Here is a 26,631-nt window from a genome sequence, read left to right as displayed (position 1 = left end):
GGTGAGGGGGGTGTTTGGCCCTTGGTGTGAGTTTACGACTTGCAGCAGCAGCACAATTAATAAATAAATATAAATAAATAAATGAAAAATAAATACATTTGAAATACATTTTTATTGATAGTGTACATGTGCAGAGGGTCTCCGGAGCAGAAGCGCACAGGTTTCAGGTCTGGGGACCCCGTGCCCCCCGAGATACAGGCCCCTTTAGGGGGTGCCGGTATCCCTCTGCTCTGCTTGGTTTACAGGCCGCGATCACGTGATCGGACCTTTAAACCAAGCAGAGGGCTACCGGCAGCCCCTAAAGGGGCCTGTATCTCGGGGGGCACGGGGTCCCCAGACCTAAAACCAACGCGGTTCAGCTCCGGAGACCCCCTGCACATCTACACTATCAATAAAAATGTATTTCAAATGTATTTATTGTCATTTATTTATTTATTTTTTGGCGGCTGCTGTGTGTACAGTATTTTATTGTTGTGGGTTGCGGGAGGGTGGGTGAATGGGGTATTCGCCCCAACGATGGTTGGGGAGGGCTTGCGGGGGGGGGGGGGGGTGGGGTAGCGGGAGGGCTTAACCCCTTCATGACCGTAGCGGTATTAACTGCTACGATCGTGAAGGGGTTAAGTGCACCCGCAACCCCCCCCCCCCCCTCCCGCAAGTCCTAAACTCACACCAAGGGCCAAATACCCCCCTCACCCATCCCCACTACACACAATAAAGCGGGCACGATGGGTTAACCCCTTCATTGCCTTAGCGGCTATCCGCTATGGTAATGACGCAGCATTTTCCGTATTTTTAATAATACTGATCAGGAGCAGGGGGGGGGGGGGTCCCTGAGCATTAATTTCTGGCTCAGGGAACCCCCTGCTCACTGTACAATATTATTAAATCTCTCTCTGCTGCAAACACATCTCGCCCCCAGTATGTGCAGTAATTTACTGAACATGTACTGTAGAATAAATGCATAGTTTTATTTATTCGGGTTTATTACACAGTATACTGTATGGCCGGAAAACATCAGCATACAGTACAATATAATCCATCGAAATCCCCCCATTAGCCGTTTTCTTTTCTGAGGAAAAACAAAATGAAAAGTTTTAATGTACAGTAATGGTCAGCCTCCTAAAGAAGTTCCCAGCCAGCCCCACCAAAATAATACGGCAAAAATACAGTACTCACCATACTGTACAGTATTACTAAATTTCCCATTCAGCTTGCGCTGGCGCCGGCCCACTTCCAGTCCAGCTTTCATCATTTTGCAGAGGGACTAGCCCACCTGTAGTCAGCGGGAAATCGCTTAGGTACATGCAAGCTTCATCAAAACTGGCTGCGAAATCCATCTCAGAGTTGTCACCGACGGCGGGACCATGATGATAAGCTGGTGCTGCTGCTGGTTCTGGTTCTGGTTCTGGTTCTGGCGCATTGCTTGGCAGGGACTGTCGCTTCTTATTTCGTTTTAACACGACCCTTCGCCTTTTGCCGCCTCCATTATCATAGATACGGGAAAAACCCTGTGACACACACCAATACCCTCCAACAAATTGGGGCTCAATACGGTGAAAACAGGGGTCACTACATAACCTTTTCCTTATTGCATGCTTCCACAAATGAGGAGTTGGCGAAAATCTGTAAAAGTCATAATTTTCGATAAAATACTGATAAATTTGAACAACTGTTGCCATCTTATCCTCTGTTGCATTAATAGCGGCCCATATCAAATAAGCATAACTTCTGTCAGGTTTTTGGAACACGGGCTCCACTTGAACACTCATGTCTCTGTAGAATAGTGTAAGTGAAAATGATTTTTGTCTTTATTTAATACATTACTGTATGTAAAGCCTAAATTGATACATTTTTTGCAACTCTCCCTTCAGTCTCAAGGACAAGTTACAATACTGTAGCATACTGTACTGGGATAAAGTATCTTTTTTTGGAAACGAAACAACTTGCAAAGGCCACACATTACTTAAGTCATGAGTTTATGCCATCTGGTGGACAATCGAAACATCGCAGCCTAGTAAATCATTCTCATTATCATTTAACAGATCAGGCCCCCGTCAGCCAGGCATGAACCGTGGCTGGGAAGGCAAACGCAACGAAGCATGCAAGAGGTGAGCAGCGGCGGATTCCAGGTTTCTGCCAGGTACAAACCAGGCATTTGCTCGAATAAAGTGTGTCGGTGCAGTATCTATTATTCTACTTATATTTATATAACCATGCTGTAAAATGGCTGCAGTCATCTCTCCTGCTGACAGTAAGCCCTGGTAAGTTATGGGCATGCCAGCAGTAATTATGGAGGTTTGCCCTCACACCCTGGTGAGGTGCCCTATGTATGGATGGGAGTGGTCACGTGCTCTGAATCCATGATTAGTGATGTCAGAGTTGTGCCAGCCCCCAGAGGATACATAAGGCACAGCACTGTTCAAAAGTTAGGAGTTGCTGAGTTGTTGTTAAGCTGTTATGAGACAAGGAGCAAGTCTGAGTGCAGGCTTGGGAGGAGACAGCTTATAAGACTGTGACCAGAGACCTGGCAGAGGGACTATCTCCCTAAGGGGAGATAGGGAATCCACCAATTAGGGAAAGGACACCTTTCAAAGGGAAGTGCGGTGAACATGAGAGGGTATGTACACCCACTGTGAGGGGCAGCTGGCCCGCCGCAAGTCAATAAAGATGATCCTGTTAAACCATACCCTCGTGTGTAAGTGTGGAGCGATTACACAGAGGAGTGCACCACGGAGGAGTTCCTCACCAGGACCATCCACAAGCGGACACTGGGTTCCTGATGAGTTGGAGGCGCTGCACTGGATATAGGTAGGACTCAAGCACACTACCTCAGCTGCCTGTCTGGGTTGGCATTCCCCACACAACATCATGCGGGAGACTCAGGAGTCCTGTTGCCAACAGGTGCACCACCAGACACTACACTGTAATGGGGACTGGTTAGACCACAGGGGCCAATGTGAGATTGGGTGGGTCAGGCTAGGCCAGAAAATCGGTTACATTTATTTAGTGCGTTGTTCGTTTGATCGCAGTGTTATGTACCCTTTACAAAGATGTAAACTCTAAAGTAAAATAATTGCAGCGGTGGGATTCGAACACACACCTCCTGAGAGACTGGAGCCTTAATCCAGCACTTTAGACTGCTCGGCCACGCTACCTGCCACTTAATCTGTGTGACAAATTGGGAGGTAGAAAAAAAAATTTTTCGCAGAAAGTTGAATGTTTTATCAACAAAGTAAAACAATTCTACAGTATTTGTATGACCGAATTGTTTAAATTGCTTGAGGTTCAACTGTTGTCATTAAGAATTTTATTTCCCCTGTTTTTTTAACTGCTTAAAATATATATATTAGAAAGCTGAAAGATTATCTATTTACTTGTGATGTTCAAAACTTTATCCCCAAATTTTGTTTTGAAAGCCCTACATTTGTTGTGACTTCATTTTAGATGTTTTCACCCTTCTCTGCTTTTTAATATCTGCCACAAACTCAAGTTCTTTTTAACTTTTGAATAGTTTTCAGTTTCAATGCCTCCTTGCTTCAGAGATTACAGAGGCATGATTTATATTTTGTCTTGAAAATGAGCATGTAATTCTATGTTTGCTAAAGATTTCATACAGATTTTATTGTTATCGAAATAGAATGTCACCTACTACAAAATACACTGTTTTCAATATATCAAAGCACCAAATCAGACGTACAAAAAACAGATGACGTCTATGTGAAAAACAAAATATATCTTCACAAAGATGTCATCTCTAAAGTAAAATAATGGCAGCGGTGGGATTTGAACCCATGCCTCCTGAGAGACTGGAGCCTTAATCCAGCGCCTTAGACCGCTCGGCCACGCTACCTGCCGCTTGATCTGTGTGACAAATTGGGAGGTGGAAAAAATCTTTTTCGTAGAAAGTTGAATGTTTTATCAACAAAGTAAAAACATTCTACAGTATTTGCATGACCGAATTGTTTAAATTGCTTGAGGATCAACTGTTGTCATTAAGAATTTTATTTCCACTGTTTTTTAACTGCTTATAATATATATATTAGAAAGCTGAAAGATTATCTATTTACTTGTGATGTTCAAAACTTTATCCCCAAATTTTGTTTTGAAAGCCCTACGTTTGTTGTGACTTCATTTTAGATGTTTTCACCCTTCTCTGCTTTTTAATATCTGCCACAAACTCAAGTTCTTTTTAACTTTTGAATAGTTTTCAGTTTCAATGCCTCCTTGCTTCAGAGATTACAGAGGCATGATTTATATTTTGTCTTGAAAATGGGCATGTAATTCTATGTTTGCTAAAGATTTCATACAGATTTTATTGTTATCGAAATAGAATGTCACCTACTACAAAATACACTGTTTTCAATATCTGTGTGACAAATTGGGAGGTGGAAAAAATCTTTTTCGTAGAAAGTTGAATGTTTTATCAACAAAGTAAAACAATTCTACAATATTTGCATGACCAACTTGTTTAAATTGCTTGAGGCTCAACTGTTGTCATTAAGAATTTTATTTCCACTGTTTTTTAACTGCTTATAATATATATATTAGAAAGCTGAAAGATTATCTATTTACTTGTGATGTTCAAATCTTTATCCCCAAATTTTGTTTTGAAAGCCCTACATTTGGTGTGACTTCATTTTAGATGTTTTCACCCTTCTCTGCTTTTTAATATCTGCCACAAACTCAAGTTATTTTTAACTTTTGAATAGTTTTCAGTTTCAATGCCTCCTTGCTTCAGAGATTACAGAGGCATGATTTATATTTTGTCTTGAAAATGGGCATGTAATTCTATGTTTGCTAAAGATTTCATACAGATTTTATTGTTATCGAAATAGAATGTCACCTACTACAAAATACACTGTTTTCAATATATCAAAGCACCAAATCAGACGTACACAAAACAGATGACGTCTATGTGAAAAACAAAATATATCTTCACAAAGATGTCATCTCTAAAGTAAAATAATGGCAGCGGTGGGATTTGAACCCACGCCTCCTGAGAAACTGGAGCCTTAATCCAGCGCCTTAGACCGCTCGGCCACGCTACCTGCCGCTTGATCTCTGTGACAAATTGGGAGGTGGAAAAAATCTTTTTCGAAAAAAGTTGAATGTTTAATCAACAAAGTAAAAACATTCTACAGTATTTGCATGACCGAATTGTTTAAATTGCTTGAGGATCAACTGTTGTCATGAAGAATTTTATTTCCTTTGTTTTTTAACTGCTTATAATAAATATATTAGAAAACTGAAAGGTTATCTATTTACTTGTGATGTTCAAAACTTTATCCCCAAATTTTGTTTTAAAAGCCCTACATTTGTTGTGACTTCATTTTAGATGTTTTCACCCTTCTCTGCTTTTTAATATCTGCCACAAAATCAAGTTCTTTTTAACTTTTGAATTGTTTTCAGTTTCAAGGCCTCCTTGTTTCAGAGATTACAGAGGCATGATTTATATTTTGTCTTGAAACAGATTTCATACAGATTTTATTGTACAGCCTTAATCCAGCGCCTTAGACCGCTCGGCCACGCTACCTGCTGCTTGATCTGTGTGACAAATTGGGAGGTGGAAAAAATCTTTTTCGTAGAAAGTTGAATGTTTTATCAACAAAGTAAAAACATTCTACAGTATTTGCATGACCGAATTGTTTAAATTGCTTGAGGATCAACTGTTGTCATGAAGAATTTTATTTCCACTGTTTTTTAACTGCTTATAATAAATATATTAGAAAGCTGATAGGTTATCTATTTACTTGTGATGTTCAAAACTTTATCCCCAAATTTTGTTTTAAAAGCCCTACATTTGTTGTGACATCATTTTAGATGTTTTCACCCTTCTCTGCTTTTTAATATCTGCCACAAAATCAAGTTCTTTTTAACTTTTGAATTGTTTTCAGTTTCAATGCCTCCTTGTTTCAGAGATTACAGAGGCATGATTTATATTTTGTCTTGAAAATGGGCATGTAATTCTATGTTTGCTAAAGATTTCATACAGATTTTATTGTTATCGAAATAGAATGTCACCTACTACAAAATACACTGTTTTCAATATCTGTGTGACAAATTGGGAGGTGGAAAAAATCTTTTTCGTAGAAAGTTGAATGTTTTATCAACAAAGTAAAACAATTCTACAATATTTGCATGACCAACTTGTTTAAATTGCTTGAGGCTCAACTGTTGTCATTAAGAATTTTATTTCCACTGTTTTTTAACTGCTTATAATATATATATTAGAAAGCTGAAAGATTATCTATTTACTTGTGATGTTCAAAACTTTATCCCCAAATTTTGTTTTGAAAGCCCTACGTTTGTTGTGACTTCATTTTAGATGTTTTCACCCTTCTCTGCTTTTTAATATCTGCCACAAACTCAAGTTCTTTTTAACTTTTGAATAGTTTTCAGTTTCAATGCCTCCTTGCTTCAGAGATTACAGAGGCATGATTTATATTTTGTCTTGAAAATGGGCATGTAATTCTATGTTTGCTAAAGATTTCATACAGATTTTATTGTTATCGAAATAGAATGTCACCTACTACAAAATACACTGTTTTCAATATCTGTGTGACAAATTGGGAGGTGGAAAAAATCTTTTTCGTAGAAAGTTGAATGTTTTATCAACAAAGTAAAACAATTCTACAATATTTGCATGACCAACTTGTTTAAATTGCTTGAGGCTCAACTGTTGTCATTAAGAATTTTATTTCCACTGTTTTTTAACTGCTTATAATATATATATTAGAAAGCTGAAAGATTATCTATTTACTTGTGATGTTCAAATCTTTATCCCCAAATTTTGTTTTGAAAGCCCTACATTTGGTGTGACTTCATTTTAGATGTTTTCACCCTTCTCTGCTTTTTAATATCTGCCACAAACTCAAGTTATTTTTAACTTTTGAATAGTTTTCAGTTTCAATGCCTCCTTGCTTCAGAGATTACAGAGGCATGATTTATATTTTGTCTTGAAAATGGGCATGTAATTCTATGTTTGCTAAAGATTTCATACAGATTTTATTGTTATCGAAATAGAATGTCACCTACTACAAAATACACTGTTTTCAATATATCAAAGCACCAAATCAGACGTACACAAAACAGATGACGTCTATGTGAAAAACAAAATATATCTTCACAAAGATGTCATCTCTAAAGTAAAATAATGGCAGCGGTGGGATTTGAACCCACGCCTCCTGAGAAACTGGAGCCTTAATCCAGCGCCTTAGACCGCTCGGCCACGCTACCTGCCGCTTGATCTCTGTGACAAATTGGGAGGTGGAAAAAATCTTTTTCGAAAAAAGTTGAATGTTTAATCAACAAAGTAAAAACATTCTACAGTATTTGCATGACCGAATTGTTTAAATTGCTTGAGGATCAACTGTTGTCATGAAGAATTTTATTTCCTTTGTTTTTTAACTGCTTATAATAAATATATTAGAAAACTGAAAGGTTATCTATTTACTTGTGATGTTCAAAACTTTATCCCCAAATTTTGTTTTAAAAGCCCTACATTTGTTGTGACTTCATTTTAGATGTTTTCACCCTTCTCTGCTTTTTAATATCTGCCACAAAATCAAGTTCTTTTTAACTTTTGAATTGTTTTCAGTTTCAAGGCCTCCTTGTTTCAGAGATTACAGAGGCATGATTTATATTTTGTCTTGAAACAGATTTCATACAGATTTTATTGTACAGCCTTAATCCAGCGCCTTAGACCGCTCGGCCACGCTACCTGCTGCTTGATCTGTGTGACAAATTGGGAGGTGGAAAAAATCTTTTTCGTAGAAAGTTGAATGTTTTATCAACAAAGTAAAAACATTCTACAGTATTTGCATGACCGAATTGTTTAAATTGCTTGAGGATCAACTGTTGTCATGAAGAATTTTATTTCCACTGTTTTTTAACTGCTTATAATAAATATATTAGAAAGCTGATAGGTTATCTATTTACTTGTGATGTTCAAAACTTTATCCCCAAATTTTGTTTTAAAAGCCCTACATTTGTTGTGACATCATTTTAGATGTTTTCACCCTTCTCTGCTTTTTAATATCTGCCACAAAATCAAGTTCTTTTTAACTTTTGAATTGTTTTCAGTTTCAATGCCTCCTTGTTTCAGAGATTACAGAGGCATGATTTATATTTTGTCTTGAAAATGGGCATGTAATTCTATGTTTGCTAAAGATTTCATACAGATTTTATTGTTATCGAAATAGAATGTCACCTACTACAAAATACACTGTTTTCAATATCTGTGTGACAAATTGGGAGGTGGAAAAAATCTTTTTCGTAGAAAGTTGAATGTTTTATCAACAAAGTAAAACAATTCTACAATATTTGCATGACCAACTTGTTTAAATTGCTTGAGGCTCAACTGTTGTCATTAAGAATTTTATTTCCACTGTTTTTTAACTGCTTATAATATATATATTAGAAAGCTGAAAGATTATCTATTTACTTGTGATGTTCAAAACTTTATCCCCAAATTTTGTTTTGAAAGCCCTACATTTGTTGTGACTTCATTTTAGATGTTTTCACCCTTCTCTGCTTTTTAATATCTGCCACAAAATCAAGTTCTTTTTAACTTTTGAATAGTTTTCAGTTTCAATGCCTCCTTGCTTCAGAGATTACAGAGGCATGATTTATATTTTGTCTTGAAAATGGGCATGTAATTCTATGTTTGCTAAAGATTTCATACAGATTTTATTGTTATCGAAATAGAATGTCACCTACTACTAAATACACTGTTTTCAATATATCAAAGCACCAAATCAGATGTACACAAAACAGATGACGTCTATGTGAAAAACAAAATATATCTTCACAAAGATGTCATCTCTAAAGTAAAATAATGGCAGCGGTGGGATTTTAAACCACGCCTCCTGAGAGACTGGAGCCTTAATCCAGCGCCTTAGACCGCTCAGCCACGCTACCTGCTGCTTGATTTGTGTGACAAACTAGGAGGTGGAAAAAATCTTTTTCGTAGAAAGTTGAATGTTTTATCAACAAAGTAAAAACATTCTACAGTATTTGCATGACCGAATTGTTTAAATTGCTTGAGGATCAACTGTTGTCATGAAGAATTTTATTTCCACTGTTTTTTAACTGCTTATAATATATATATTAGAAAGCTGAAAGATTATCTATTTACTTGTGATGTTCAAAACTTTATCCCCAAATTTTGTTTTAAAAGCCCTACATTTGTTGTGACTTCATTTTAGATGTTTTCACCCTTCTCTGCTTTTTAATATCTGCCACAAAATCAAGTTCTTTTTAACTTTTGAATTGTTTTCAGTTTCAAGGCCTCCTTGTTTCAGAGATTACAGAGGCATGATTTATATTTTGTCTTGAAAATGGGCATGTAATTCTATGTTTGCTAAAGATTTCATACAGATTTTATTGTTATCGAAATAGAATGTCACCTACTACAAAATACACTGTTTTCAATATCTGTGCGACAAATTGGGAGGTGGAAAAAATCTTTTTCGTAGAAAGTTGAATGTTTTATCAACAAAGTAAAACAATTCTACAATATTTGCATGACCAACTTGTTTAAATTGCTTGAGGCTCAACTGTTGTCATTAAGAATTTTATTTCCACTGTTTTTTAACTGCTTATAATATATATATTAGAAAGCTGAAAGATTATCTATTTACTTGTGATGTTCAAAACTTTATCCCCAAATTTTGTTTTGAAAGCCCTACATTTGTTGTGACTTCATTTTAGATGTTTTCACCCTTCTCTGCTTTTTAATATCTGCCACAAAATCAAGTTCTTTTTAACTTTTGAATAGTTTTCAGTTTCAATGCCTCCTTGCTTCAGAGATTACAGAGGCATGATTTATATTTTGTCTTGAAAATGGGCATGTAATTCTATGTTTGCTAAAGATTTCATACAGATTTTATTGTTATCAAAATAGAATGTCACCTATTACAAAATACACTGTTTTCAATATATCAAAGCACCAAATCAGACGTACACAAAACAGATGACGTCTATGTGAAAAACAAAATATATCTTCACAAAGATGTCATCTCTAAAGTAAAATAATGGCAGCGGTGGGATTTGAACCCACGCCTCCTGAGAGACTGGAGCCTTAATCCAGCGCCTTAGACCGCTCGGCCACGCTACCTGCCACTTGATCTGTGTGACAAATTGGGAGGTGAAAAAAATCTTTTTCGTAGAAAGTTGAATGTTTTATCAACAAAGTAAAACAATTCTACAATATTTGCATGACCAACTTGTTTAAATTGCTTGAGGCTCAACTGTTGTCATTAAGAATTTTATTTCCACTGTTTTTTAACTGCTTATAATATATATATTAGAAAGCTGAAAGATTATCTATTTACTTGTGATGTTCAAAACTTTATCCCCAAATTTTGTTTTGAAAGCCCTACATTTGTTGTGACTTCATTTTAGATGTTTTCACCCTTCTCTGCTTTTTAATATCTGCCACAAAATCAAGTTCTTTTTAACTTTTGAATAGTTTTCAGTTTCAATGCCTCCTTGCTTCAGAGATTACAGAGGCATGATTTATATTTTGTCTTGAAAATGGGCATGTAATTCTATGTTTGCTAAAGATTTCATACAGATTTTATTGTTATCGAAATAGAATGTCACCTACTACAAAATACACTGTTTTCAATATATCAAAGCACCAAATCAGACGTACAAAAAACAGATGACGTCTATGTGAAAAACAAAATATATCTTCACAAAGATGTCATCTCTAAAGTAAAATAATGGCAGCGGTGGGATTTGAACCCATGCCTCCTGAGAGACTGGAGCCTTAATCCAGCGCTTTAGACCGCTCGGCCACGCTACCTGCCACTTGATCTGTGTGACAAATTGGGAGGTGGAAAAATCTTTTTCGTAGAAAGTTGAATGTTTTATCAACAAAGTAAAACAATTCTACAATATTTGCATGACCAACTTGTTTAAATTTCTTGAGGCTCAACTGTTGTCATTAAGAATTTTATTTCCACTGTTTTTTAACTGCTTATAATAAATATATTAGAAAGCTGAAAGATTATCTATTTACTTGTGATGTTCAAAACTTTATCCCCAAATTTGGTTTTGAAAGCCCTACATTTGTTGTGACTTCATTTTAGATGTTTTCACCCTTCTCTGCTTTTTAATATCTGCAACAAACTCAAGTTCTTTTTAACTTTTGAATAGTTTTCAGTTTCAATGCCTCCTTGCTTCAGAGATTACAGAGGCATGATTTATATTTTGTCTTGAAAATGGGCATGTAATTCTATGTTTGCTAAAGATTTCATACAGATTTTATTGTTATCGAAATAGAATGTCACCTACTACAAAATACACTGTTTTCAATATATCAACGCACTAAATCAGACGTACACAAAACAGATGACGTCTATGTGAAAAACAAAATATATCTTCACAAAGATGTCATCTCTAAAGTAAAATAATGGCAACGGTGGGATTTGAACCCACGCCTCCTGAGAGACTGGAGCCTTAATCCAGCGCCTTAGACCGCTCGGCCACGCTACCTGCTGCTTGATCTGTGCGACAAATTGGGAGGTGGAAAAAATCTTTTTCGTAGAAAGTTGAATGTTTTATCAACAAAGTAAAAACATTCTACAGTATTTGCATGACCGAATTGTTTAAATTGCTTTAGGATCAACTGTTGTCATGAAGAATTTTATTTCCACTGTTTTTTAACTACTTATAATAAATATATTAGAAAGCTGAAAGGTTATCTATTTACTTGTGATGTTCAAAACTTTATCCCCAAATTTTGTTTTAAAAGCCCTACATTTGTTGTGACTTCATTTTAGATGTTTTCACCCTTCTCTGCTTTTTAATATCTGCCACAAAATCAAGTTCTTTTTAACTTTTGAATTGTTTTTAGTTTCAAGGCCTCCTTGTTTCAGAGATTACAGAGGCATGATTTATATTTTGTCTTGAAAATGGGCATGTAATTCTATGTTTGCTAAAGATTTCATACAGATTTTATTGTTATCGAAATAGAATGTCACCTACTACAAAATACACTGTTTTCAATATCTGTGTGACAAATTGGGAGGTGGAAAAAATCTTTTTCCTAGAAAGTTGAATGTTTTATCAACAAAGTAAAACAATTCTACAATATTTGCATGACCAACTTGTTTAAATTGCTTGAGGCTCAACTGTTGTCATTAAGAATTTTATTTCCACTGTTTTTTAACTGCTTATAATATATATATTAGAAAGCTGAAAGATTATCTATTTACTTGTGATGTTCAAAACTTTATCCCCAAATTTTGTTTTGAAAGCCCTACATTTGTTGTGACTTCATTTTAGATGTTTTCACCCTTCTCTGCTTTTTAATATCTGCCACAAACTCAAGTTCTTTTTAACTTTTGAATAGTTTTCAGTTTCAATGCCTCCTTGCTTCAGAGATTACAGAGGCATGATTTATATTTTGTCTTGAAAATGGGCATGTAATTCTATTTTTGCTAAAGATTTCATACAGATTTTATTGTTATCGAAATAGAATGTCACCTACTACTAAATACACTGTTTTCAATATATCAAAGCACCAAATCAGACGTACACAAAACAGATGACGTCTACGTGAAAAACAAAATATATCTTCACAAAGATGTCATCTCTAAAGTAAAATAATGGCAGCGGTGGGATTTGAACCCACGCCTCCTGAGAGACTGGAGCCTTAATCCAGCGCCTTATACAGCTCGGCCACGCTACCTGCTGCTTGATTTGTGTGACAAATTAGGAGGTGGAAAAAATCTTTTTCGTAGAAAGTTGAATGTTTTATCAACAAAGTAAAAACATTCTACAGTATTTGCATGACCGAATTGTTTAAATTGCTTGAGGATCAACTGTTGTCATGAAGAATTTTATTTCCACTGTTTTTTAACTGCTTATAATATATATATTAGAAAGCTGAAAGATTATCTATTTACTTGTGATGTTCAAAACTTTATCCCCAAATTTTGTTTTAAAAGCCCTACATTTGTTGTGACTTCATTTTAGATGTTTTCACCCTTCTCTGCTTTTTAATATCTGCCACAAAATCAAGTTCTTTTTAACTTTTGAATTGTTTTCAGTTTCAAGGCCTCCTTGTTTCAGAGATTACAGAGGCATGATTTATATTTTGTCTTGAAAATGGGCATGTAATTCTATGTTTGCTAAAGATTTCATACAGATTTTATTGTTATCGAAATAGAATGTCACCTACTACAAAATACACTGTTTTCAATATCTGTGCGACAAATTGGGAGGTGGAAAAAATCTTTTTCGTAGAAAGTTGAATGTTTTATCAACAAAGTAAAACAATTCTACAATATTTGCATGACCAACTTGTTTAAATTGCTTGAGGCTCAACTGTTGTCATTAAGAATTTTATTTCCACTGTTTTTTAACTGCTTATAATATATATATTAGAAAGCTGAAAGATTATCTATTTACTTGTGATGTTCAAAACTTTATCCCCAAATTTTGTTTTGAAAGCCCTACATTTGTTGTGACTTCATTTTAGATGTTTTCACCCTTCTCTGCTTTTTAATATCTGCCACAAAATCAAGTTCTTTTTAACTTTTGAATAGTTTTCAGTTTCAATGCCTCCTTGCTTCAGAGATTACAGAGGCATGATTTATATTTTGTCTTGAAAATGGGCATGTAATTCTATGTTTGCTAAAGATTTCATACAGATTTTATTGTTATCAAAATAGAATGTCACCTATTACAAAATACACTGTTTTCAATATATCAAAGCACCAAATCAGACGTACACAAAACAGATGACGTCTATGTGAAAAACAAAATATATCTTCACAAAGATGTCATCTCTAAAGTAAAATAATGGCAGCGGTGGGATTTGAACCCACGCCTCCTGAGAGACTGGAGCCTTAATCCAGCGCCTTAGACCGCTCGGCCACGCTACCTGCCGCTTGATCTGTGCGACAAATTGGGAGGTGGAAAAAATCTTTTTCGTAGAAAGTTGAATGTTTTATCAACAAAGTAAAACAATTCTACAATATTTGCATGACCAACTTGTTTAAATTTCTTGAGGCTCAACTGTTGTCATTAAGAATTTTATTTCCACTGTTTTTTAACTGCTTATAATAAATATATTAGAAAGCTGAAAGGTTATCTATTTACTTGTGATGTTCAAAACTTTATCCCCAAATTTTGTTTTAAAAGCCCTACATTTGTTGTGACTTCATTTTAGATGTTTTCACCCTTCTCTGCTTTTTAATATCTGCCACAAAATCAAGTTCTTTTTAACTTTTGAATTGTTTTCAGTTTCAAGGCCTCCTTGTTTCAGAGATTACAGAGGCATGATTTATATTTTGTCTTGAAAATGGGCATGTAATTCTATGTTTGCTAAAGATTTCATACAGATTTTATTGTTATCGAAATAGAATGTCACCTACTACAAAATACACTGTTTTCAATATCTGTGCGACAAATTGGGAGGTGGAAAAAATCTTTTTCGTAGAAAGTTGAATGTTTTATCAACAAAGTAAAACAATTCTACAATATTTGCATGACCAACTTGTTTAAATTGCTTGAGGCTCAACTGTTGTCATTAAGAATTTTATTTCCACTGTTTTTTAACTGCTTATAATATATATATTAGAAAGCTGAAAGATTATCTATTTACTTGTGATGTTCAAAACTTTATCCCCAAATTTTGTTTTGAAAGCCCTACATTTGTTGTGACTTCATTTTAGATGTTTTCACCCTTCTCTGCTTTTTAATATCTGCCACAAAATCAAGTTCTTTTTAACTTTTGAATAGTTTTCAGTTTCAATGCCTCCTTGCTTCAGAGATTACAGAGGCATGATTTATATTTTGTCTTGAAAATGGGCATGTAATTCTATGTTTGCTAAAGATTTCATACAGATTTTATTGTTATCGAAATAGAATGTCACCTACTACAAAATACACTGTTTTCAATATATCAAAGCACCAAATCAGACGTACAAAAAACAGATGACGTCTATGTGAAAAACAAAATATATCTTCACAAAGATGTCATCTCTAAAGTAAAATAATGGCAGCGGTGGGATTTGAACCCATGCCTCCTGAGAGACTGGAGCCTTAATCCAGCGCCTTAGACCGCTCGGCCACGCTACCTGCCACTTGATCTGTGTGACAAATTGGGAGGTGGAAAAATCTTTTTCGTAGAAAGTTGAATGTTTTATCAACAAAGTAAAACAATTCTACAATATTTGCATGACCAACTTGTTTAAATTTCTTGAGGCTCAACTGTTGTCATTAAGAATTTTATTTCCACTGTTTTTTAACTGCTTATAATAAATATATTAGAAAGCTGAAAGATTATCTATTTACTTGTGATGTTCAAAACTTTATCCCCAAATTTGGTTTTGAAAGCCCTACATTTGTTGTGACTTCATTTTAGATGTTTTCACCCTTCTCTGCTTTTTAATATCTGCAACAAACTCAAGTTCTTTTTAACTTTTGAATAGTTTTCAGTTTCAATGCCTCCTTGCTTCAGAGATTACAGAGGCATGATTTATATTTTGTCTTGAAAATGGGCATGTAATTCTATGTTTGCTAAAGATTTCATACAGATTTTATTGTTATCGAAATAGAATGTCACCTACTACAAAATACACTGTTTTCAATATATCAACGCACTAAATCAGACGTACACAAAACAGATGACGTCTATGTGAAAAACAAAATATATCTTCACAAAGATGTCATCTCTAAAGTAAAATAATGGCAACGGTGGGATTTGAACCCACGCCTCCTGAGAGACTGGAGCCTTAATCCAGCGCCTTAGACCGCTCGGCCACGCTACCTGCTGCTTGATCTGTGCGACAAATTGGGAGGTGGAAAAAATCTTTTTCGTAGAAAGTTGAATGTTTTATCAACAAAGTAAAAACATTCTACAGTATTTGCATGACCGAATTGTTTAAATTGCTTTAGGATCAACTGTTGTCATGAAGAATTTTATTTCCACTGTTTTTTAACTACTTATAATAAATATATTAGAAAGCTGAAAGGTTATCTATTTACTTGTGATGTTCAAAACTTTATCCCCAAATTTTGTTTTAAAAGCCCTACATTTGTTGTGACTTCATTTTAGATGTTTTCACCCTTCTCTGCTTTTTAATATCTGCCACAAAATCAAGTTCTTTTTAACTTTTGAATTGTTTTTAGTTTCAAGGCCTCCTTGTTTCAGAGATTACAGAGGCATGATTTATATTTTGTCTTGAAAATGGGCATGTAATTCTATGTTTGCTAAAGATTTCATACAGATTTTATTGTTATCGAAATAGAATGTCACCTACTACAAAATACACTGTTTTCAATATCTGTGTGACAAATTGGGAGGTGGAAAAAATCTTTTTCCTAGAAAGTTGAATGTTTTATCAACAAAGTAAAACAATTCTACAATATTTGCATGACCAACTTGTTTAAATTGCTTGAGGCTCAACTGTTGTCATTAAGAATTTTATTTCCACTGTTTTTTAACTGCTTATAATATATATATTAGAAAGCTGAAAGATTATCTATTTACTTGTGATGTTCAAAACTTTATCCCCAAATTTTGTTTTGAAAGCCCTACATTTGTTGTGACTTCATTTTAGATGTTTTCACCCTTCTCTGCTTTTTAATATCTGCCACAAACTCAAGTTCTTTTTAACTTTTGAATAGTTTTCAGTTTCAATGCCTCCTTGCTTCAGAGATTACAGAGGCATGATTTATATTTTGTCTTGAAAATGGGCATGTAATTCTATTTTTGCTAAAGATTTCATACAGATTTTATTGTTATCGAAATAGAATGTCACCTACTACTAAATACACTGTTTTCAATATATCAAAGCACCAAATCAGACGTACACAAAACAGATGACGTCTATGTGAAAAACAAAATATATCTTCACAAAGATGTCATCTCTAAAGTAAAATAATGGCAGCGGTGGGATTTGAACCCACGCCTCCTGAGAGACTGGAGCCTTAATCCAGCGCCTTATACAGCTCGGCCACGCTACCTGCTGCTTGATTTGTGTGACAAATTAGGAGGTGGAAAAAATCTTTTTCGTAGAAAGTTGAATGTTTTATCAACAAAGTAAAAACATTCTACAGTATTTGCATGACCGAATTGTTTAAATTGCTTGAGGATCAACTGTTGTCATGAAGAATTTTATTTCCACTGTTTTTTAACTGCTTATAATATATATATTAGAAAGCTGAAAGATTATCTATTTACTTGTGATGTTCAAAACTTTATCCCCAAATTTTGTTTTAAAAGCCCTACATTTGTTGTGACTTCATTTTAGATGTTTTCACCCTTCTCTGCTTTTTAATATCTGCCACAAAATCAAGTTCTTTTTAACTTTTGAATTGTTTTCAGTTTCAAGGCCTCCTTGTTTCAGAGATTACAGAGGCATGATTTATATTTTGTCTTGAAAATGGGCATGTAATTCTATGTTTGCTAAAGATTTCATACAGATTTTATTGTTATCGAAATAGAATGTCACCTACTACAAAATACACTGTTTTCAATATCTGTGCGACAAATTGGGAGGTGGAAAAAATCTTTTTCGTAGAAAGTTGAATGTTTTATCAACAAAGTAAAACAATTCTACAATATTTGCATGACCAACTTGTTTAAATTGCTTGAGGCTCAACTGTTGTCATTAAGAATTTTATTTCCACTGTTTTTTAACTGCTTATAATATATATATTAGAAAGCTGAAAGATTATCTATTTACTTGTGATGTTCAAAACTTTATCCCCAAATTTTGTTTTGAAAGCCCTACATTTGTTGTGACTTCATTTTAGATGTTTTCACCCTTCTCTGCTTTTTAATATCTGCCACAAAATCAAGTTCTTTTTAACTTTTGAATAGTTTTCAGTTTCAATGCCTCCTTGCTTCAGAGATTACAGAGGCATGATTTATATTTTGTCTTGAAAATGGGCATGTAATTCTATGTTTGCTAAAGATTTCATACAGATTTTATTGTTATCAAAATAGAATGTCACCTATTACAAAATACACTGTTTTCAATATATCAAAGCACCAAATCAGACGTACACAAAACAGATGACGTCTATGTGAAAAACAAAATATATCTTCACAAAGATGTCATCTCTAAAGTAAAATAATGGCAGCGGTGGGATTTGAACCCACGCCTCCTGAGAGACTGGAGCCTTAATCCAGCGCCTTAGACCGCTCGGCCACGCTACCTGCCGCTTGATCTGTGCGACAAATTGGGAGGTGGAAAAAATCTTTTTCGTAGAAAGTTGAATGTTTTATCAACAAAGTAAAACAATTCTACAATATTTGCATGACCAACTTGTTTAAATTTCTTGAGGCTCAACTGTTGTCATTAAGAATTTTATTTCCACTGTTTTTTAACTGCTTATAATAAATATATTAGAAAGCTGAAAGGTTATCTATTTACTTGTGATGTTCAAAACTTTATCCCCAAATTTTGTTTTAAAAGCCCTACATTTGTTGTGACTTCATTTTAGATGTTTTCACCCTTCTCTGCTTTTTAATATCTGCCACAAAATCAAGTTCTTTTTAACTTTTGAATTGTTTTCAGTTTCAAGGCCTCCTTGTTTCAGAGATTACAGAGGCATGATTTATATTTTGTCTTGAAAATGGGCATGTAATTCTATGTTTGCTAAAGATTTCATACAGATTTTATTGTTATCGAAATAGAATGTCACCTACTACAAAATACACTGTTTTCAATATCTGTGCGACAAATTGGGAGGTGGAAAAAATCTTTTTCGTAGAAAGTTGAATGTTTTATCAACAAAGTAAAACAATTCTACAATATTTGCATGACCAACTTGTTTAAATTGCTTGAGGCTCAACTGTTGTCATTAAGAATTTTATTTCCACTGTTTTTTAACTGCTTATAATATATATATTAGAAAGCTGAAAGATTATCTATTTACTTGTGATGTTCAAAACTTTATCCCCAAATTTTGTTTTGAAAGCCCTACATTTGTTGTGACTTCATTTTAGATGTTTTCACCCTTCTCTGCTTTTTAATATCTGCCACAAAATCAAGTTCTTTTTAACTTTTGAATAGTTTTCAGTTTCAATGCCTCCTTGCTTCAGAGATTACAGAGGCATGATTTATATTTTGTCTTGAAAATGGGCATGTAATTCTATGTTTGCTAAAGATTTCATACAGATTTTATTGTTATCAAAATAGAATGTCACCTATTACAAAATACACTGTTTTCAATATATCAAAGCACCAAATCAGACGTACACAAAACAGATGACGTCTATGTGAAAAACAAAATATATCTTCACAAAGATGTCATCTCTAAAGTAAAATAATGGCAGTGGTGGGATTTGAACCCACGCCTCCTGAGAGACTGGAGCCTTAATCCAGCGCCTTAGACCGCTCGGCCACGCTACCTGCCGCTTGATCTGTGCGACAAATTGGGAGGTGGAAAAAATCTTTTTCGTAGAAAGTTGAATGTTTTATCAACAAAGTAAAACAATTCTACAATATTTGCATGACCAACTTGTTTAAATTTCTTGAGGCTCAACTGTTGTCATTAAGAATTTTATTTCCACTGTTTTTTAACTGCTTATAATAAATATATTAGAAAGCTGAAAGGTTATCTATTTACTTGTGATGTTCAAAACTTTATCCCCAAATTTTGTTTTAAAAGCCCTACATTTGTTGTGACTTCATTTTAGATGTTTTCACCCTTCTCTGCTTTTTAATATCTGCCACAAAATCAAGTTCTTTTTAACTTTTGAATTGTTTTCAGTTTCAAGGCCTCCTTGTTTCAGAGATTACAGAGGCATGATTTATATTTTGTCTTGAAAATGGGCATGTAATTCTATGTTTGCTAAAGATTTCATACAGATTTTATTGTTATCGAAATAGAATGTCACCTACTACAAAATACACTGTTTTCAATATCTGTGCGACAAATTGGGAGGTGGAAAAAATCTTTTTCGTAGAAAGTTGAATGTTTTATCAACAAAGTAAAACAATTCTACAATATTTGCATGACCAACTTGTTTAAATTGCTTGAGGCTCAACTGTTGTCATTAAGAATTTTATTTCCACTGTTTTTTAACTGCTTATAATATATATATTAGAAAGCTGAAAGATTATCTATTTACTTGTGATGTTCAAAACTTTATCCCCAAATTTTGTTTTGAAAGCCCTACATTTGTTGTGACTTCATTTTAGATGTTTTCACCCTTCTCTGCTTTTTAATATCTGCCACAAAATCAAGTTCTTTTTAACTTTTGAATAGTTTTCAGTTTCAATGCCTCCTTGCTTCAGAGATTACAGAGGCATGATTTATATTTTGTCTTGAAAATGGGCATGTAATTCTATGTTTGCTAAAGATTTCATACAGATTTTATTGTTAACAAAATAGAATGTCACCTATTACAAAATACACTGTTTTCAATATATCAAAGCACCAAATCAGACGTACACAAAACAGATGACGTCTATGTGAAAAACAAAATATATCTTCACAAAGATGTCATCTCTAAAGTAAAATAATGGCAGCGGTGGGATTTGAACCCACGCCTCCTGAGAGACTGGAGCCTTAATCCAGCGCCTTAGACCGCTTGGCCACGCTACCTACTGCTTGATTTGAGTGACAAATTAGGAGGTGGAAAAAATCTTTTTCATAGAAAGTTGAATGTTTTATCAACAAAGTAAAAACATTCTACAGTATTTGCATGACCGAATTGTTTAAATTGCTTGAGGATCAACTGTTGTCATGAAGAATTTTATTTCCACTGTTTTTTAACTGCTTATAATAAATATATTAGAAAGCTGAAAGATTATCTATTTACTTGTGTTGTTCAAAACTTTATCCCCAAATTTGGTTTTGAAAGCCCTACATTTGTTGTGACTTCATTTTAGATGTTTTCACCCTTCTCTGCTTTTTAATATCTGCCACAAACTCAAGTTCTTTTTAACTTTTGAATAGTTTTCAGTTTCAATGCCTCCTTGCTTCAGAGATTACAGAGGCATGATTTATATTTTGTCTTGAAAATGGGCATGTAATTCTATGTTTGCTAAAGATTTCATACAGATTTTATTGTTATCGAAATAGAATGTCACCTACTACAAAATACACTGTTTTCAATATATCAACGCACTAAATCAGACGTACACAAAACAGATGACGTCTATGTGAAAAACAAAATATATCTTCACAAAGATGTCATCTCTAAAGTAAAATAATGGCAACGGTGGGATTTGAACCCACGCCTCCTGAGAGACTGGAGCCTTAATCCAGCGCCTTAGACCGCTCGGCCACGCTACCTGCCGCTTGATCTGTGCGACAAATTGGGAGGTGGAAAAAATCTTTTTCGTAGTGACTTCATTTTAGATGTTTTCACCCTTCTCTGCTTTTTAATATCTGCCACAAACTCAAGTTCTTTTTAACTTTTGAATAGTTTTCAGTTTCAATGCCTCCTTGCTTCAGAGATTACAGAGGCATGATTTATATTTTGTCTTGAAAATGGGCATGTAATTCTATGTTTGCTAAAGATTTCATACAGATTTTATTGTTATCGAAATAGAATGTCACCTACTACAAAATACACTGTTTTCAATATATCAACGCACTAAATCAGACGTACACAAAACAGATGACGTCTATGTGAAAAACAAAATATATCTTCACAAAGATGTCATCTCTAAAGTAAAATAATGGCAACGGTGGGATTTGAACCCACGCCTCCTGAGAGACTGGAGCCTTAATCCAGCGCCTTAGACCGCTCGGCCACGCTACCTGCCGCTTGATCTGTGCGACAAATTGGGAGGTGGAAAAAATCTTTTTCGTAGAAAGTTGAATGTTTTATCAACAAAGTAAAACAATTCTACAATATTTGCATGACCAACTTGTTTAAATTTCTTGAGGCTCAACTGTTGTCATTAAGAATTTTATTTCCACTGTTTTTTAACTGCTTATAATAAATATATTAGAAAGCTGAAAGGTTATCTATTTACTTGTGATGTTCAAAACTTTATCCCCAAATTTTGTTTTAAAAGCCCTACATTTGTTGTGACTTCATTTTAGATGTTTTCACCCTTCTCTGCTTTTTAATATCTGCCACAAAATCAAGTTCTTTTTAACTTTTGAATTGTTTTCAGTTTCAAGGCCTCCTTGTTTCAGAGATTACAGAGGCATGATTTATATTTTGTCTTGAAAATGGGCATGTAATTCTATGTTTGCTAAAGATTTCATACAGATTTTATTGTTATCGAAATAGAATGTCACCTACTACAAAATACACTGTTTTCAATATCTGTGCGACAAATTGGGAGGTGGAAAAAATCTTTTTCGTAGAAAGTTGAATGTTTTATCAACAAAGTAAAACAATTCTACAATATTTGCATGACCAACTTGTTTAAATTGCTTGAGGCTCAACTGTTGTCATTAAGAATTTTATTTCCACTGTTTTTTAACTGCTTATAATATATATATTAGAAAGCTGAAAGATTATCTATTTACTTGTGATGTTCAAAACTTTATCCCCAAATTTTGTTTTGAAAGCCCTACATTTGTTGTGACTTCATTTTAGATGTTTTCACCCTTCTCTGCTTTTTAATATCTGCCACAAAATCAAGTTCTTTTTAACTTTTGAATAGTTTTCAGTTTCAATGCCTCCTTGCTTCAGAGATTACAGAGGCATGATTTATATTTTGTCTTGAAAATGGGCATGTAATTCTATGTTTGCTAAAGATTTCATACAGATTTTATTGTTATCAACATAGAATGTCACCTATTACAAAATACACTGTTTTCAATATATCAAAGCACCAAATCAGACGTACACAAAACAGATGACGTCTATGTGAAAAACAAAATATATCTTCACAAAGATGTCATCTCTAAAGTAAAATAATGGCAGCGGTGGGATTTGAACCCACGCCTCCTGAGAGACTGGAGCCTTAATCCAGCGCCTTAGACCGCTCGGCCACGCTACCTGCCACTTGATCTGTGTGACAAATTGGGAGGTGGAAAAAATCTTTTTCGTAGAAAGTTGAATGTTTTATCAACAAAGTAAAACAATTCTACAATATTTGCATGACCAACTTGTTTAAATTTCTTGAGGCTCAACTGTTGTCATTAAGAATTTTATTTCCACTGTTTTTTAACTGCTTATAATATATATATTAGAAAGCTGAAAGATTATCTATTTACTTGTGATGTTCAAAACTTTATCCCCAAATTTTGTTTTGAAAGCCCTACATTTGTTGTGACTTCATTTTAGATGTTTTCACCCTTCTCTGCTTTTTAATATCTGCCACAAACTCAAGTTCTTTTTAACTTTTGAATAGTTTTCAGTTTCAATGCCTCCTTGCTTCAGAGATTACAGAGGCATGATTTATATTTTGTCTTGAAAATGGGCATGTAATTCTATGTTTGCTAAAGATTTCATACAGATTTTATTGTTATCGAAATAGAATGTCACCTACTACAAAATACACTGTTTTCAATATATCAAAGCACCAAATCAGACGTACAAAAAACAGATGACGTCTATGTGAAAAACAAAATATATCTTCACAAAGATGTCATCTCTAAAGTAAAATAATGGCAGCGGTGGGATTTGAACCCATGCCTCCTGAGAGACTGGAGCCTTAATCCAGCGCCTTAGACCGCTCGGCCACGCTACCTGCCGCTTGATCTGTGTGACAAATTGGGAGGTGGAAAAAATCTTTTTCGTAGAAAGTTGAATGTTTTATCAACAAAGTAAAAACATTCTACAGTATTTGCATGACCGAATTGTTTAAATTGCTTGAGGATCAACTGTTGTCATTAAGAATTTTATTTCCACTGTTTTTTAACTGCTTATAATATATATATTAGAAAGCTGAAAGATTATCTATTTACTTGTGATGTTCAAAACTTTATCCCCAAATTTTGTTTTGAAAGCCCTACGTTTGTTGTGACTTCATTTTAGATGTTTTCACCCTTCTCTGCTTTTTAATATCTGCCACAAACTCAAGTTCTTTTTAACTTTTGAATAGTTTTCAGTTTCAATGCCTCCTTGCTTCAGAGATTACAGAGGCATGATTTATATTTTGTCTTGAAAATGGGCATGTAATTCTATGTTTGCTAAAGATTTCATACAGATTTTATTGTTATCGAAATAGAATGTCACCTACTACAAAATACACTGTTTTCAATATCTGTGTGACAAATTGGGAGGTGGAAAAAATCTTTTTCGTAGAAAGTTGAATGTTTTATCAACAAAGTAAAACAATTCTACAATATTTGCATGACCAACTTGTTTAAATTGCTTGAGGCTCAACTGTTGTCATTAAGAATTTTATTTCCACTGTTTTTTAACTGCTTATAATATATATATTAGAAAGCTGAAAGATTATCTATTTACTTGTGATGTTCAAATCTTTATCCCCAAATTTTGTTTTGAAAGCCCTACATTTGGTGTGACTTCATTTTAGATGTTTTCACCCTTCTCTGCTTTTTAATATCTGCCACAAACTCAAGTTATTTTTAACTTTTGAATAGTTTTCAGTTTCAATGCCTCCTTGCTTCAGAGATTACAGAGGCATGATTTATATTTTGTCTTGAAAATGGGCATGTAATTCTATGTTTGCTAAAGATTTCATACAGATTTTATTGTTATCGAAATAGAATGTCACCTACTACAAAATACACTGTTTTCAATATATCAAAGCACCAAATCAGACGTACACAAAACAGATGACGTCTATGTGAAAAACAAAATATATCTTCACAAAGATGTCATCTCTAAAGTAAAATAATGGCAGCGGTGGGATTTGAACCCACGCCTCCTGAGAAACTGGAGCCTTAATCCAGCGCCTTAGACCGCTCGGCCACGCTACCTGCCGCTTGATCTCTGTGACAAATTGGGAGGTGGAAAAAATCTTTTTCGAAAAAAGTTGAATGTTTAATCAACAAAGTAAAAACATTCTACAGTATTTGCATGACCGAATTGTTTAAATTGCTTGAGGATCAACTGTTGTCATGAAGAATTTTATTTCCTTTGTTTTTTAACTGCTTATAATAAATATATTAGAAAACTGAAAGGTTATCTATTTACTTGTGATGTTCAAAACTTTATCCCCAAATTTTGTTTTAAAAGCCCTACATTTGTTGTGACTTCATTTTAGATGTTTTCACCCTTCTCTGCTTTTTAATATCTGCCACAAAATCAAGTTCTTTTTAACTTTTGAATTGTTTTCAGTTTCAAGGCCTCCTTGTTTCAGAGATTACAGAGGCATGATTTATATTTTGTCTTGAAAATGGGCATGTAATTCTATGTTTGCTACAGATTTCATACAGATTTTATTGTTATCGAAATAGAATGTCACCTACTACAAAATACACTGTTTTCAATATATCAACGCACTAAATCAGACGTACACAAAACAAATGACGTCTATGTGAAAAACAAAATATATCTTCACAAAGATGTCATCTCTAAAGTAAAATAATGGCAACGGTGGGATTTGAACCCACACCTCCTGAGAAACTGGAGCCTTAATCCAGCGCTTTAGACCGCTCGGCCACGCTACCTGCCGCTTGATCTGTGTGACAAATTGGGAGGTGGAAAAAATCTTTTTCGTAGAAAGTTGAATGTTTTATCAACAAAGTAAAAACATTCTACAGTATTTGCATGACCGAATTGTTTAAATTGCTTGAGGCTCAACTGTTGTCATTAAGAATTTTATTTCCACTGTTTTTTAACTGCTTATAATATATATATTAGAAAGCTGAAAGATTATCTATTTACTTGTGATGTTCAAAACTTTATCCCCAAATTTTGTTTTGAAAGCCCTACGTTTGTTGTGACTTCATTTTAGATGTTTTCACCCTTCTCTGCTTTTTAATATCTGCCACAAACTCAAGTTCTTTTTAACTTTTGAATAGTTTTCAGTTTCAATGCCTCCTTGCTTCAGAGATTACAGAGGCATGATTTATATTTTGTCTTGAAAATGGGCATGTAATTCTATGTTTGCTAAAGATTTCATACAGATTTTATTGTTATCGAAATAGAATGTCACCTACTACAAAATACACTGTTTTCAATATCTGTGTGACAAATTGGGAGGTGGAAAAAATCTTTTTCGTAGAAAGTTGAATGTTTTATCAACAAAGTAAAACAATTCTACAATATTTGCATGACCAACTTGTTTAAATTGCTTGAGGCTCAACTGTTGTCATTAAGAATTTTATTTCCACTGTTTTTTAACTGCTTATAATATATATATTAGAAAGCTGAAAGATTATCTATTTACTTGTGATGTTCAAAACTTTATCCCCAAATTTTGTTTTGAAAGCCCTACATTTGTTGTGACTTCATTTTAGATGTTTTCACCCTTCTCTGCTTTTTAATATCTGCCACAAACTCAAGTTATTTTTAACTTTTGAATAGTTTTCAGTTTCAATGCCTCCTTGCTTCAGAGATTACAGAGGCATGATTTATATTTTGTCTTGAAAATTGGCATGTAATTCTATGTTTGCTAAAGATTTCATACAGATTTTATTGTTATCGAAATAGAATGTCACCTACTACAAAATACACTGTTTTCAATATATCAAAGCACCAAATCAGACGTACACAAAACAGATGACGTCTATGTGAAAAACAAAATATATCTTCACAAAGATGTCATCTCT

General features: G+C 34.0%; 21 non-coding genes across 21 annotated transcripts; all 21 read right to left on the bottom strand.

Annotated features, from left to right (window-relative positions):
* Window positions 1-3,768: 3,768 nt before the first annotated feature.
* On the bottom strand, window positions 3,769-3,850 carry TRNAL-AAG (transfer RNA leucine (anticodon AAG)). The gene has a single exon. It is a non-coding gene; the product is annotated as a tRNA-Leu (tRNA).
* Window positions 3,851-4,966: 1,116 nt separating this feature from the next.
* On the bottom strand, window positions 4,967-5,048 carry TRNAL-AAG (transfer RNA leucine (anticodon AAG)). Its single transcript has one exon. It is a non-coding gene; the product is annotated as a tRNA-Leu (tRNA).
* Window positions 5,049-7,154: 2,106 nt separating this feature from the next.
* Window positions 7,155-7,236, bottom strand: TRNAL-AAG (transfer RNA leucine (anticodon AAG)). Its single transcript has one exon. It is a non-coding gene; the product is annotated as a tRNA-Leu (tRNA).
* A 1,601-nt stretch (window positions 7,237-8,837) lies between these two features.
* Window positions 8,838-8,919, bottom strand: TRNAL-AAG (transfer RNA leucine (anticodon AAG)). The gene has a single exon. It is a non-coding gene; the product is annotated as a tRNA-Leu (tRNA).
* A 1,116-nt stretch (window positions 8,920-10,035) lies between these two features.
* Window positions 10,036-10,117, bottom strand: TRNAL-AAG (transfer RNA leucine (anticodon AAG)). Its single transcript has one exon. It is a non-coding gene; the product is annotated as a tRNA-Leu (tRNA).
* A 611-nt stretch (window positions 10,118-10,728) lies between these two features.
* On the bottom strand, window positions 10,729-10,810 carry TRNAL-AAG (transfer RNA leucine (anticodon AAG)). Its single transcript has one exon. It is a non-coding gene; the product is annotated as a tRNA-Leu (tRNA).
* A 610-nt stretch (window positions 10,811-11,420) lies between these two features.
* Window positions 11,421-11,502, bottom strand: TRNAL-AAG (transfer RNA leucine (anticodon AAG)). The gene has a single exon. It is a non-coding gene; the product is annotated as a tRNA-Leu (tRNA).
* Window positions 11,503-12,618: 1,116 nt separating this feature from the next.
* Window positions 12,619-12,700, bottom strand: TRNAL-AAG (transfer RNA leucine (anticodon AAG)). The gene has a single exon. It is a non-coding gene; the product is annotated as a tRNA-Leu (tRNA).
* Window positions 12,701-13,816: 1,116 nt separating this feature from the next.
* TRNAL-AAG (transfer RNA leucine (anticodon AAG)) lies at window positions 13,817-13,898 on the bottom strand. The gene has a single exon. It is a non-coding gene; the product is annotated as a tRNA-Leu (tRNA).
* A 1,116-nt stretch (window positions 13,899-15,014) lies between these two features.
* On the bottom strand, window positions 15,015-15,096 carry TRNAL-AAG (transfer RNA leucine (anticodon AAG)). The gene has a single exon. It is a non-coding gene; the product is annotated as a tRNA-Leu (tRNA).
* Window positions 15,097-15,706: 610 nt separating this feature from the next.
* TRNAL-AAG (transfer RNA leucine (anticodon AAG)) lies at window positions 15,707-15,788 on the bottom strand. The gene has a single exon. It is a non-coding gene; the product is annotated as a tRNA-Leu (tRNA).
* A 1,116-nt stretch (window positions 15,789-16,904) lies between these two features.
* On the bottom strand, window positions 16,905-16,986 carry TRNAL-AAG (transfer RNA leucine (anticodon AAG)). Its single transcript has one exon. It is a non-coding gene; the product is annotated as a tRNA-Leu (tRNA).
* Window positions 16,987-18,102: 1,116 nt separating this feature from the next.
* TRNAL-AAG (transfer RNA leucine (anticodon AAG)) lies at window positions 18,103-18,184 on the bottom strand. Its single transcript has one exon. It is a non-coding gene; the product is annotated as a tRNA-Leu (tRNA).
* Window positions 18,185-19,300: 1,116 nt separating this feature from the next.
* Window positions 19,301-19,382, bottom strand: TRNAL-AAG (transfer RNA leucine (anticodon AAG)). The gene has a single exon. It is a non-coding gene; the product is annotated as a tRNA-Leu (tRNA).
* Window positions 19,383-20,498: 1,116 nt separating this feature from the next.
* TRNAL-AAG (transfer RNA leucine (anticodon AAG)) lies at window positions 20,499-20,580 on the bottom strand. Its single transcript has one exon. It is a non-coding gene; the product is annotated as a tRNA-Leu (tRNA).
* A 611-nt stretch (window positions 20,581-21,191) lies between these two features.
* Window positions 21,192-21,273, bottom strand: TRNAL-AAG (transfer RNA leucine (anticodon AAG)). Its single transcript has one exon. It is a non-coding gene; the product is annotated as a tRNA-Leu (tRNA).
* A 390-nt stretch (window positions 21,274-21,663) lies between these two features.
* On the bottom strand, window positions 21,664-21,745 carry TRNAL-AAG (transfer RNA leucine (anticodon AAG)). The gene has a single exon. It is a non-coding gene; the product is annotated as a tRNA-Leu (tRNA).
* Window positions 21,746-22,861: 1,116 nt separating this feature from the next.
* Window positions 22,862-22,943, bottom strand: TRNAL-AAG (transfer RNA leucine (anticodon AAG)). Its single transcript has one exon. It is a non-coding gene; the product is annotated as a tRNA-Leu (tRNA).
* A 611-nt stretch (window positions 22,944-23,554) lies between these two features.
* Window positions 23,555-23,636, bottom strand: TRNAL-AAG (transfer RNA leucine (anticodon AAG)). Its single transcript has one exon. It is a non-coding gene; the product is annotated as a tRNA-Leu (tRNA).
* A 1,116-nt stretch (window positions 23,637-24,752) lies between these two features.
* Window positions 24,753-24,834, bottom strand: TRNAL-AAG (transfer RNA leucine (anticodon AAG)). The gene has a single exon. It is a non-coding gene; the product is annotated as a tRNA-Leu (tRNA).
* A 611-nt stretch (window positions 24,835-25,445) lies between these two features.
* Window positions 25,446-25,527, bottom strand: TRNAL-AAG (transfer RNA leucine (anticodon AAG)). Its single transcript has one exon. It is a non-coding gene; the product is annotated as a tRNA-Leu (tRNA).
* Between the last annotated feature and the right edge of the window lie 1,104 nt (window positions 25,528-26,631).

This window comes from Ascaphus truei, unplaced genomic scaffold (assembly GCF_040206685.1).
Source record: "Ascaphus truei isolate aAscTru1 unplaced genomic scaffold, aAscTru1.hap1 HAP1_SCAFFOLD_97, whole genome shotgun sequence".
NCBI lineage: Eukaryota > Metazoa > Chordata > Amphibia > Anura > Ascaphidae > Ascaphus > Ascaphus truei.
Note: the sequence above shows the minus strand (reverse complement) of the source record. Positions and strands in the feature narration are given on the sequence as shown.